This window comes from Phyllobates terribilis, unplaced genomic scaffold, assembly GCF_046119375.1.
Source record: "Phyllobates terribilis strain yellow unplaced genomic scaffold, ASM4611937v1 Scaffold_12__6_contigs__length_324123572, whole genome shotgun sequence".
Taxonomy (NCBI): Eukaryota; Metazoa; Chordata; class Amphibia; order Anura; family Dendrobatidae; genus Phyllobates; species Phyllobates terribilis.
In genome coordinates, this window is record NW_027362772.1 from 173,406,037 (window position 1) to 173,419,096 (window position 13,060).

The 13,060-nt window shown below is 41.2% G+C and overlaps 2 non-coding genes across 2 annotated transcripts; both read right to left on the bottom strand.

Annotated features, from left to right (window-relative positions):
* Positions 1-10,352: 10,352 nt before the first annotated feature.
* TRNAF-GAA (transfer RNA phenylalanine (anticodon GAA)) lies at positions 10,353-10,425 on the bottom strand. Its single transcript has one exon. It is a non-coding gene; the product is annotated as a tRNA-Phe (tRNA).
* A 1,564-nt stretch (positions 10,426-11,989) lies between these two features.
* Positions 11,990-12,062, bottom strand: TRNAF-GAA (transfer RNA phenylalanine (anticodon GAA)). Its single transcript has one exon. It is a non-coding gene; the product is annotated as a tRNA-Phe (tRNA).
* Between the last annotated feature and the right edge of the window lie 998 nt (positions 12,063-13,060).

Consider the following 13,060-nt stretch of genomic DNA (forward strand, 5'->3'; position numbering starts at 1 on the left):
TGAAGACTGATTTCAAAACTGTTTTGTTCACGGATGAGTGCCGTGCAGCGCTCGATGGTCCAGATGGATGGAGTGGAGGATGGCTGGTTGATGGACACCCCACGCAGACAAGGCTACAGCGCCAAAAAGGAGGAGGTGGAGTAATGTTTTGGGCTAGAATCATGGGGAGAGAGATTGTCGGCCCCTTTAGGATCCCTGAAGGGGTAAAGATGAACTCCATAATGTATGTGGATTTTCTCAAACAGCACTTCCTGCCATGGTTCAAGAAGAAGAACAGTGTATTCCACAGCAAGATCATTTTTATGCATGATAATGCACCATCTCATGCTGCACATAACACATCTTCATCTCTGGCTGATATGGGCATAAAAGGGGACAAACTTATGGTGTGACCCCCATGCTCCCCTGACCTCTACCCCATTCAGAACCTCTGGAGCATCATCAAAAGGAGTGTCTATGATGGCGGGAGGCAGTTCACATCTAAGCAACAGCTCTGGGAGGGTATTCTGTCCTCATGCAAAACAATTGAAGCAGAAACCATCCAAAACCTGACAAATTCATGGGACGAGAGAGTTCAGAAGCTCCTTTCGAACAAGTGGTCCTATGTGAAAATGTAACATCACCTAGAATTAAGTTTTGAGTTGAAAACTGTTTGATTTCAGTTTCTAATAACCTGCTAATGCTTATAATTTCAAAAATAACCATTTTTTTGGTCTTTATTAAAATGAAAAGGTTGATCGAAAAGTTTGGGGGATCTAAGAGTGTGGCAACCCAGTAGTCATGATTACTTCGAATTCTGACAATATGAGGGTCATGTTGCAGGTAGCGCAGCAAGAAGGCACTTATGTGTCTTGCGCATCTCGAAGCCCCAAAATTATTTTCCGGGCTAGATGCAGCTAAAAATTATTATTAATTTTAAATCTGGTGGAGTTTAGTATAGATGGCCTTATAGGATCAGTGCTGCACACTGCTACAAAGCCCAAATTATTTTCCAGCCAAGATACAGATAAACATGATTAGTAATTTTAAATCTGGTGGAGCTTATTATAGATGGCCTAATAGAATCAGTGCTGCACACTGCTACAAAGCCCAAATTATTTTCCAGCCAAGATACAGATAAACATGATTAGTAATTTGAAAGCTTAAAACGGTTGGTGAGGTGATTTTAACCAATCATCAAGCTTTTACTCTCCCCAGGATGACACAGGGGTAGAAAAGTCGTTTTGGATCCATGATTTGTTCATCTTTATGAACGTGAGTCTGTCTACATTATCAGTGGAGAGCCGCGTGCGCTTATCTGTCAGCACACCACCAGCAGCGCTGAACACACGTTCAGACAGTACGCTGGCTGCGGGGCATGACAAGATCTCCAAGGCGTTAGTGGCTAGCTCTGGCCATTTATCCAGATTGGAAGCCCAAAAAGAGCAAGGGTCCAGTGACACAGTCATGGCTTCAATGTTTACTTGGAGATACTCCTGTACCATAGTCTCTAGGCGTTGACTATGTGTCAGACTTCTTGTCTCCTGTGGCCTTGCAAAGGATGGGCTAAAAAAGTGGTGAAATGATTCCGCAAAATTGATGTTGCCAGCAGATACTGTGGTTCTGTTATGGTTTGAGAGCTGAACACTTGACGGTCCCACGGTTGGCAAGTTGGAACTGTGAGATTCACTACGTGCACCACTGGTGTTTTGTGGAAAAGCACATGTAAGATTCTGCAACAGTCTCTGCTGATACTCCTGCATGCGTGCATCCCTTTCTATGGCAGGAATAATTTCTGCAAATTTACTTTTGTACCGGGGTTCTAACAGTGTGGCAACCCAGTAGTCAGGATTATTTCTAATTCTCACAATTCGAGGGTCATGTTGCAGGTAGTGCAGCAAGAAGGCACTCATGTGTGTTGCGCATCCAGGAGCACCAAGTCCCTGTTGTGTTGGTGGCGAGGTAACAATCATGCTTCCTTCCTCTGTCCTCTCCCCCCAACCTCGCACAACAGAAATGTGATCAAGGTCTCCCTCATCTGATGAGTCTTCCATCAGTTCGTCCTCCACTTCTTCCTGGGCTCCTGCACCTTCCTCACTAGTTTGGCTGCTACCATGCGCCCTGGTAAAACCATCTCCCCTACCCTCACATGCCTGCCGCCTTGGTGCTGCCGACCGTCTGGACCTTGCAGATGTTAGCCCTTCCGCATACAACTCCTCCTCCTCTACTTCCTCCACCTCCTCTTGTGTCACCACCTGACTCCGAATTCTGTTTTACATGTGCTCCAGCATGTAAATCACCGGAATAGTCATGGTGATAATGGCATCGTCAGCACTAAACATCTTCGTCGCCAATTCAAAACTGTGCAGAAGGGTGCATAGGTCCCTGATCTGAGACCACTCCTCCAGCGTGATTTGCCCCACCTCTGGATCTCGTTGGCCCAGGCTATACATCAGAACGTATTGCACCAGGGCTTGTCGGTGCTGCCACAGTCGCTGCAACATGTGCAGAGTTGAATTCCACCGGGTAGGCACATCGCATTTTAGCCGGTGAAGTGGCAGGCCCAACAACTTCTGTAGAGATGTAAGTCGCTGAGCTGCGGGATGCGAACGGCGGAAGTGAGCACACAGCGACCGTGCCCTCTGCAGAAGGCCATCTAGTCTGGGATAGTGGGCTAAAAATTGCTGGACAACCAGGTTAGGTTCAACACGTGAGCCATACAAGGCACGTGTGTGACATTGCCCCGGCGAAGGGCCGCACCCAGGTTTGCAGCATTGTCGCACACGGCCTTCCCTGGTTTCAGGTCCAGTGGAGACAACCATTCATGAAATTGGTTCTCAAGAGCTGACCACAACTCCTCAGCTGTGTGAATCACATTTCCCAGACATTTCAAAGTAAAAACCGCCTGATGACGTTGAGCCCTACTGCCAGCATAGTAAGGAGGTGTGCAGGATCCCTTCTGCGCAGTTAGAAAGCTTGTGGCATGACCAGACAGGCTTTGGGTGCAGGTGGAAGACCGAGAGGAGGTTGAGGAGGCAGAAGCAGTGGAGGAACTTTGACATAAAGAGGATTGACGCACAACTCGTGGGGACGGCAAGACTTGGACAGCAGCCCCTTGTCCTGCTGTCACCATAGTTACCCAGTGCCCAGTCAGCGACATGTAACGCCCCTGTCCATGCCTACTCGTTCAAGTGTCTGTGGTGAAATGCACCCTGTCACACACAGAGTTTCTCAAAGAAGCGGTGATGTTGTGTGCGACATGCTGGTGGAGCGCAGGCACACCTTTCTTTGAGAAGTAGTGCCGACTGGGCATCTGGTACTGGGGCACTGCGACGGACATAAGGTCTCGAAAATGCTCTGTGTCCACCAGGCGGAAAGGCAGCATTTCCGTAGCCAAGAGCTTGCAGATGGTGAAATTCAACCTCTTAGCTTTCTCATGGCTAGGAGGAAATGGTCTTTTACTTGTCCACATCTGAGGGACCGAGGGCTGGCTATTTTGCTTAGACGGGGTTGATAAGGGTGTCCCCGGCAAACTGCCGGTCTGTGAGGAAGATGCAGGCGGACATGTTAGGTTGCCTTGATCCAAAGGTGGTGCTATCGATGTCGGACAGCGCTCAACACCAGCTGGTGTTACCACCTCCAAAGAAAATGATGACCTGCCAATCACGCTGGCTGTTGCGGGTAAAGAGGTGGCAGGTCTGCGCCCCAAAACAGGTGTGACTGCTGTCCCCCCAGTCACAGAGGATAAAGAGGCCGCGGATGCACAAGATATGGCAGACGGTGGTTGGCCCGGCCGGCTAGGCCGCATTGTAGCACACTGAGCTTCCCACTGCAACTTATGCTTCATGTCCATGTGCCGGTTCATGCATGAAGTACTCAAACTATGTATTTTTTGGCCTCTACTTAGCTTTTGCTGACAAATGTTACAGATAACACGAGTTGGGTCATCTTTATCGATCTGAAAAAATGCCCAGGCTTTGCAAGGCTTAGCACCCATGCAACCTGAAGAGCCACCACGACTTGTGGTGAGAGGCAGAGTTGTGTTTGAGGATGCAGTTGTTGACGTGCTTCCAGTACTACGTCTCTGTCCAGGAAGGCGCAACCTGACCTCGTCGTCACTAGCATCTTCCTCCACCTCCTCTGCTGACCTCATCTCTTGGCTGACTGTGGGTTGACAGTAAGTGGGATCTCCAACCTCATCATCATCACCCTGTGCGTTATCACACCCGTCATCCTCAGAGCCAACCTGTTCCTGCCCTGACAAAAAACTAATGTTGTCGCTCCAATCAGGTATTTGAGTCTCATCATCGTCTTCCTCATTGTCTCCACCAACAGGAGTTACAGTTTGGGAATGAGGGTCTACATTATGGTCAGAACCTTCTGCGTCTGGTCCTGGATCCGACTCATAAAGATTCTGGGCATCAGTGCAGATCATTTCCTCGTCTGGATTCACAGAAGCCCTGGAGTCGACCTCTGATTCCCAGGCTATAGTATGAGTAAACAGCTCTGCAGACTCAACCATCTGTTCTACCTCATACTCAGACGGGCAGCTGGAGATTTGGGAGCTGTGAGGAAGCAAGTGCGATTGGGGTGACACCTTTGAGGACTGGAGTATTTGTGATGTTGAAGTTGATGTGGAGGAGAGCCCACTTAAAGGAGCACTTGATATCCGTTGAAGCACCTGTTTTTGTGCCTCATCTGGAATTTGTAGCGATTGGCGTAGCCGTAAGAAATGGATCTTATCACATTGTCCGCTAAAAGAAGTAGACATTTTAGTTTGGCTGGAAGATGGTCTTTGTTCTGCAGATGTTAATGTTGCTTTAACACCTACCCCACGGACACAACCTTTTTTCCCCTTCCCAACATGCTTTTTCCCCTTTCCACCAGCAGCAGGCCTTTTTCCACTCATTTTGGTGGTTAACTAATTCACAACTCTGGAGTTGTTTGCACAAAAAAACAATGGATGGGAACCGAGCAGAGCTGAGTGGCCAAACTGTGGTATTAGGCCAAAACTATTGGCTGGGTTAGATGCAGAAAAAAATTATATTCAATTTGCAACCTGATGGAGGTCAGTATAGATGGACTAATAGAACAAGTCCTACACACAGCTAGAAGCCCAAATATTTTTTCAGAGGTAGATGCAGAAAAAAATTATTTTTAATTTGCAGCCTGATGGAGGTCAGTATAGATGGACTAATAGAGAAAGTCCCACACACTGCTAGAAGGCCAAATATTTTTTCAGAGCTAGATGCAGACAAAAAATTGTTTTTAATTTGCAACCTGATGGAGGTCAGTATAGATGGACTAATAGAGAAAGTCCCACACACTGCTAGAAGGCCAAATATTTTTTCAGAGCTAGATGCAGACAAAAAATTATTTTGAATTTGCAACCTGATGGAGGTCAGTATAGATGGACTAATAGAGAAAGTCCCACACAGTGCTAGAAGGCCAAATATTTTTTCAGAGCTAGATGCAGACAAAAAATTATTTTTAATTTGCAACCTGATGGAGGTCAGTATAGATGGACTAATAGAGAAAGTCCCACACACTGCTAGAAGGCCAAATATTTTTTCAGAGCTAGATGCAGATAAAAATTATTTTTAATTTGCAACCTGATGGAGGTCAGTATAGATGGACTAATAGAGAAAGTCCCACACACTGCTAGAAGGCCAAATATTTTTTCAGAGCTAGATGCAGGAAAAAATTATATTCAGTTTGCAACCTGATGGAGGTCAGTATAGATGGACTAATAGAACAAGTCCCACACACAGCTAGAAGCCCAAATATTTTTTCAGAGGTAGATGCAGAAAAAAATTATATTCAGTTTGCAACCTGATGGAGGTCTGTATAGATGGATTAATAGAACAAGTCCCACACACAGCTAGAAGCCCAATATTTTTTCAGAGGTAGATGCAGAAAAAAATATATTCAGTTTGCAACCTGATGGAGGTCAGTATAGATGGACTAATAGAGAAAGTCCCACACACTGCTAGAAGGCCAAATATTTTTTCAGAGCTAGATGCAGACAAAAAATTGTTTTTAATTTGCAACCTGATGGAGGTCAGTATAGATGGACTAATAGAGAAAGTCCCACACACTGCTAGAAGGCCAAATATTTTTTCAGAGCTAGATGCAGACAAAAAATTATTTTGAATTTGCAACCTGATGGAGGTCAGTATAGATGGACTAATAGAGAAAGTCTCACACAGTGCTAGAAGGCCAAATATTTTTTCAGAGCTAGATGCAGACAAAAAATTATTTTTAATTTGCAACCTGATGGAGGTCAGTATAGATGGACTAATAGAGAAAGTCCCACACACTGCTAGAAGGCCAAATATTTTTTCAGAGCTAGTTGCAAATAAAAAGTATTTTTAATTTGCAGCCTGATGGAGGTCAGTATAGATGGACTAATAGAGAAAGTCCCACAAACTGCTAGAAGGCCAAATATTTTTTCAGAGCTAGATGCAGAAAAATATTATATTCAGTTTGCAACCTGATGGAGGTCAGTATAGATGAACTAATAGAACAAGTCCCACACACAGCTAGAAGCCCAAATATTTTTTCAGAGGTAGATGCAGAAAAAAATTATATTCAGTTTGCAACCTGATGGAGGTCTGTATAGATGGATTAATAGAACAGGTCCCACACACAGCTAGAAGCCCAATATTTTTTCAGAGGTAGATGCAGAAAAAAAATATATTCAGTTTGCAACCTGATGGAGGTCAGTATAGATGGACTAATAGAGAAAGTCCCACACACTGCTAGAAGGCCAAATATTTTTTCAGAGCTAGATGCAGACAAAAAATTATTTTGAATTTGCAACCTGATGGAGGTCAGTATAGATGGACTAATAGAGAAAGTCCCACACACTGCTAGAAGGCCAAATATTTTTTCAGGGCTAGATGCAGACAAAAAATTATTTTGAATTTGCAACCTGATGGAGGTCAGTATAGATGGACTAATAGAGAAAGTCCCACACACTGCTAGAAGGCCAAATATTTTTTCAGAGCTAGATGCAGATAAAAATTATTTTTAATTTGCAACCTGATGGAGGTCAGTATAGATGGACTAATAGAAAAAGTCCCACACACTGCTACAAGGCCAAATATTTTTTCAGAGCTAGATGCAGAAAAAAAATATATTCAGTTTGCAACCTGATGGAGGTCAGTATAGATGGACTAATAGAGAAAGTCCCACACACTGCTAGAAGGCCAAATATTTTTTCAGAGCTAGATGCAGACAAAAAATTATTTTTAATTTGCAACCTGATGGAGGTCAGTATAGATGGACTAATAGAGAAAGTCCCACACACTGCTAGAAGGCCAAATATTTTTTCAGAGCTAGATGCAGATAAAAATTATTTTTAATTTGCAACCTGATGGAGGTCAGTATAGATGGACTAATAGAAAAAGTCCCACACACTGCTAGAAGGCCAAATATTTTTTCAGAGCTAGATGCAGAAAAAAAATATATTCAGTTTGCAACCTGATGGAGGTCAGTATAGATGGACTAATAGAGAAAGTCCCACACACTGCTAGAAGGCCAAATATTTTTTCAGAGCTAGATGCAGATAAAAATTATTTTTAATTTGCAACCTGATGGAGGTCAGTATAGATGGACTAATAGAGAAAGTCCCACACACTGCTAGAAGGCCAAATATTTTTTCAGAGCTAGATGCAGAAAAAAATTATATTCAGTTTGCAACCTGATGGAGGTCAGTATAGATGGACTAATAGAACAAGTCCCACACACAGCTAGAAGGCCAAATATTTTTTCAGAGGTAGATGCAGATAAAAATTATTTTTAATTTGCAGCCTGATGGAGGTCAGTATAGATGGACTAATAGAGAAAGTCCCACACACTGCTAGAAGGCCAAATATTTTTTCAGAGCTAGATGCAGACAAAAAATTATTTTGAATTTGCAGCGTGATGGAGGTCAGTATAGATGGACTAATAGAACAAGTCCCACACACTGCTAGAAGCCCAAATATTTTTTCAGAGCTAGATGCAGAAAAAAATTATATTCAATTTGCAACCTGATGGAGGTCAGTATAGATGGACTAATAGAATGATGCTATGCCCAAAAGATTTTACTTCACTAGGTGCAGTAAAAAAATTGGTATTCTATACACAGGTGGTATATCTTGCAACACAGATAGGCTACTCCACTGACTAACACACTCTGCAATAGGCCAAAAAGGATTAGCTTTGCTTGATTCAGCCAAATGCTGTGAAAAAAACTTGCACAGCACTGGCACAGACCTGCCTGGCAAAAACTGATAGGAACTGATGTAACCTAGTCCTGAAAAGGACTGCAATTACAATTAGTCTTTACTCCCACAATCTATCTATTTAAGAGCACAGACCTGCCTGATAAAAGTCGTAGGAAATGCTGTAACCTAGTCCTTAAAAGGACTGCAATCACAACTATTCCCTACTCCCAAGCTATCTGTAGATTTGTGCGAAAATTGGCTTGAAATTAACAAGGTATAGCGCACACAGCAACAGCGGTGCCGTCTAACACGCAGCTGCAGCAGTGAGAAAATGGTGGCGACGGGGAAAATGGCTTGGTCTTATAGGGCAAGGACATGTGACATACACTGCCAATGACACATGCCCTTGCTTGTGTGAAAAAAAGCACTTCGCTCCTTGTGTGCGCTGCTGATAGGCTGACAGATTGCACCTCCCCACTGTAAATGCGGGAAAGAGAAAAAAAAATGGAGATCTTCATTGTTTCTGCAGAGATCCATCCCCTGCCCCTCCCCCCACCCCGCTGTACACTCAAACTGCGTATTAGCATTAATTTTCATCATTACTGAGAAAAAATCCAGTTATGATTTTGGTGCACGAACAGTTATCGAACATAACCTCGAACAGCCGAATTTTTCTCAAATCGTTCGTGTTCGCAGAACGGCTCGAACACCGCCCAAAACAGCTCGAATTTGAGATTGGCGAACAGTTCGAGTAGAACAACGCTCATCTCTACTTACTGGTAATTCGGTTTCTAGGAATCTTCCACGACAGCACCTTAGGAGGTTCACTCTCTGCCCTAATAGGGACAGAGAACACATAGAGATGAAATTGTCCCTCCCATTTTCCTATCCACAGTATTTTTCCGATGCCAAAGCAACAACTAACATATGCACAAAGAAACTATTTGATGTTCCCAGACCGCTCGGCCATCCTGACTTCTTCTGGCTTTTGTAATTTAACTCTTTCTAAGCTAAGCAGTAGAAAGATGAGCATTACTTGTGATGAAAGGAAATATGCTATGATTTCTTTGATTTTAATATTGATTTGTAACCTATTAGTTACAGCCAATTTTGAGCTTCATGACCAAGCACCGTTTTTTAAATCTGACATGTATCAATTTATGTGGCAATAACACTGGAATGCTTAACATATCCCCGTGATTCTGATAGTGTTATTTTGTAACACATTGTACTTTATATTAATGGTAAATTTAGGTCAATATATATTTAGTTTTTCTTGTGAAAATATCTAAAGTTGCACAATTTCATTGAAATGCGGTGATGCCCCATATGTCTTCAGAAACTACTGTTTGGTCACACAGCAGGGCTTTGAAAGTAAGAGCGCTATTTGGGTTTTGGGAATGCAGATTTTGCAAGAATATTTTGAGGGTGACATTTGCGGAGCTCCAAAGGTACCAAAACAGCAGAAACCCCTCCAAAGTGATCCCATTTTATAAATTACTCCTCACAATGAATTCATCAACGCCAGCAATTACTATTCTTGTCCAACATATGTTTTCACTCTGCAACATCCAGAATTGCAAATAAGCCAGTTTAGTGCCCAGCTTGCGCTTATGGAGACAAGCACCCCATACATTTTAAGTGGGCTCTCCTCGCTAGAGAAATGCCAAATCTGTGGATGCTTTGTCTTTCGATTAACGTAGAAACCCCTATTTTTAGAATGTAAGAAGTCGTTCCTGAGTTGGGGCTTGTGTTTCTTGCCTTCCTGGCTTTTTCCCCAAACAGCTTTGTTCCTGGCATATTTTTGAAGCATATTTGTCTCAGTAATGCCACAGCGATTCATAGTCAAACATAAATGGCTGAAATCATTCAGCTAGTGTCTGATACATGCTGCCCATATTAGCTATCAGGTTTCCTTTAAATCCTCATACAGCTAAGTCAAACTAAAATAAAACAAAGTGATGACGTCCAGAATGAAGGAAAAATTACAAAAAATATTATTTTCCTCAAAAGTTAAAAGTGTTCAGTTCTCAAGTTTCTATCATTTTATTTCCTGTAGATAGTTATAATGATTAGGATTTTTACATTCTCTGTAAACAGTCAGTCCATATGCTTTGTTTATTTTCTGCTTAAAATTTAATGGGTGAAGAAAAAAACTTTTGCCGAAACCTGGGATTGAACCAGGGACCTTTATATCTTCAGTCTAGCGCTCTCCCAACTGAGCTATTTCGGCAGGACACGCTTAGATTTAGGAATGTTCAACACACTGTAGATGTCACAACTGGATGTATTTATTTTTACTTTGACTTGTTTTTGCAAGATTATCTATATTTGAAAGTCCCGCTATTTTGCGTACATATTTAAGAACTTACATTAATTCTTTGTGAATGAATAGAAAAAACAGCAATTCTGCATTTTTTTTACATTTTCAAATTTACTCAATTCACCAGGGTAATTCTGACTGTGTCTCTGTAGGACAGGTGATGATTGAGCATAAAACACAATTTGTAAGCATAATGTTGCATCAAGCTTTATTTTTTTCTTAGGTGCAAACAATTGGAGTGAAGATAGGAGATGCAAATTTAGAGAAAATATTCTACTGATTGTTAATGTTGAAAGTGAAAACATTTGTCCCAAAATGTAGTGAAACTTTGATGTCAGTATCACATGCGCATTTCAGACTTGTTAAACTATGTTCATCTGCTCTTTTAGCTTTTGTTTATTAAGTATATATATAGTCTATTGATGCCTTGAGGTAAAAAAATCTGAAATTAGACTTACTGGTAAGTATCAATTTATGTGGCAATAATACTGGAATGCTTAACATATCCCCGTGATTCTGATAGTGTTATTTTGTAACACATTGTACTTTATATTAATGGTAAATTTAGGTCAATATATATTTAGTTTTTCTTGTGAAAATATCTAAAGTTGCACAATTTCATTGAAATGCGGTGATGCCCCATATGTCTTCAGAAACTACTGTTTGGTCACACAGCAGGGCTTTGAAAGTAAGAGCGCTATTTGGGTTTTGGGAATGCAGATTTTGCAAGAATATTTTGAGGGTGACATTTGCGGAGTTCCAAAAGTACCAAAACAGCAGAAACCCCTCCAAAGTGATCCCATTTTATAAATTACTCCTCACAATGAATTCATCAACGCCAGCAATTACTATTATTGTCCAACAGGTGTTTTCACTCTGCAACATCCAGAATTGCAAATAAGCCAGTTTAGTGCCCAGCTTGCGCTTATGGAGACAAGCACCCCATACATTTTAAGTGGGCTCTCCTCGCTAGAGAAATGCCAAATCTGTGGATTCTTTGTCTTACCATTAACCTGGAAACCCCTATTTTTAGAATGAAAGATGACGGTCCTGAGTTGGGGCTTGTGTATTTTGCCTTCCTGGCTTTTTCCCCAAACAGCTTTGTTCCTGGCATATTTTTGAAGCATATTTGTCTCAGTAATGCCACAGCGATTCATAGTCAAACATAAATGGCTGCAATCATTCAGCTAGTGTCTGATACATGCTGCCCGTATTAGCTATCAGGTTTCCTTTAAATCCTCATACAGCTAAGTCAAACTAAAATAAAACAAAGTGATGACGTCCAGAATGAAGGAAAAATTACAAAAAATATTATTTTCCTCAAAAGTTAAAAGTGTTCAGTTCTCAAGTTTCTATCATTTTATTTCCTGTAGATAGTTATAATGATTAGGATTTTTACATTCTCTGTAAACAGTCAGTCCATATGCTTTGTTTATTTTCTGCTTAAAATTTAATGGGTGAAGAAAAAAACTTTTGCCGAAACCTGGGATTGAACCAGGGACCTTTAGATCTTCAGTCTAACGCTCTCCCAACTGAGCTATTTCGGCAGGACACACTTTAATTTAGGAATGTTCAACACACTGTAGATGTCACAACTGGATGTATTTATTTTTACTTTGACTTGTTTTTGCAAGATTATCTATATTTGAAAGTCCCGCTATTTTGCGTACATATTTAAGAACTTACATTAATTCTTTGTGAATGAATAGAAAAAACAGCAATTCTGCATTTTTTTTACATTTTCAAATTTACTCAATTCACCAGGGTAATTCTGACTGTGTCTCTGTAGGACAGGTGATGATTGAGCATAAAACACAATTTGTAAGCATAATGTTGCATCAAGCTTTATTTTTTTCTTAGGTGCAAACAATTGGAGTGAAGATAGGAGATGCAAATTTAGAGAAAATATTCTACTGATTGTTAATGTTGAAAGTGAAATCATTTGTCCCAAAATGTAGTGAAACTTTGATGTCAGTATCACATGCGCATTTCAGACTTGTTAAACTATGTTCATCTGCTCTTTTAGCTTTTGTTTATTAAGTATATATATAGTCTATTGATGCCTTGAGGTAAAAAAATCTGAAATTAGACTTACTGGTAAGTATCAATTTATGTGGCAATAATACTGGAATGCTTAACATATCCCCGTGATTCTGATAGTGTTATTTTGTAACACATTGTACTTTATATTAATGGTAAATTTAGGTCAATATATATTTAGTTTTTCTTGTGAAAATATCTAAAGTTGCACAATTTCATTGAAATGCGGTGATGCCCCATATGTCTTCAGAAACTACTGTTTGGTCACACAGCAGGGCTTTGAAAGTAAGAGCGCTATTTGGGTTTTGGGAATGCAGATTTTGCAAGAATATTTTGAGGGTGACATTTGCGGAGTTCCAAAAGTACCAAAACAGCAGAAACCCCTCCAAAGTGATCCCATTTTATAAATTACTCCTCACAATGAATTCATCAACGCCAGCAATTACTATTATTGTCCAACAGGTGTTTTCACTCTGCAACATCCAGAATTGCAAATAAGCCAGTT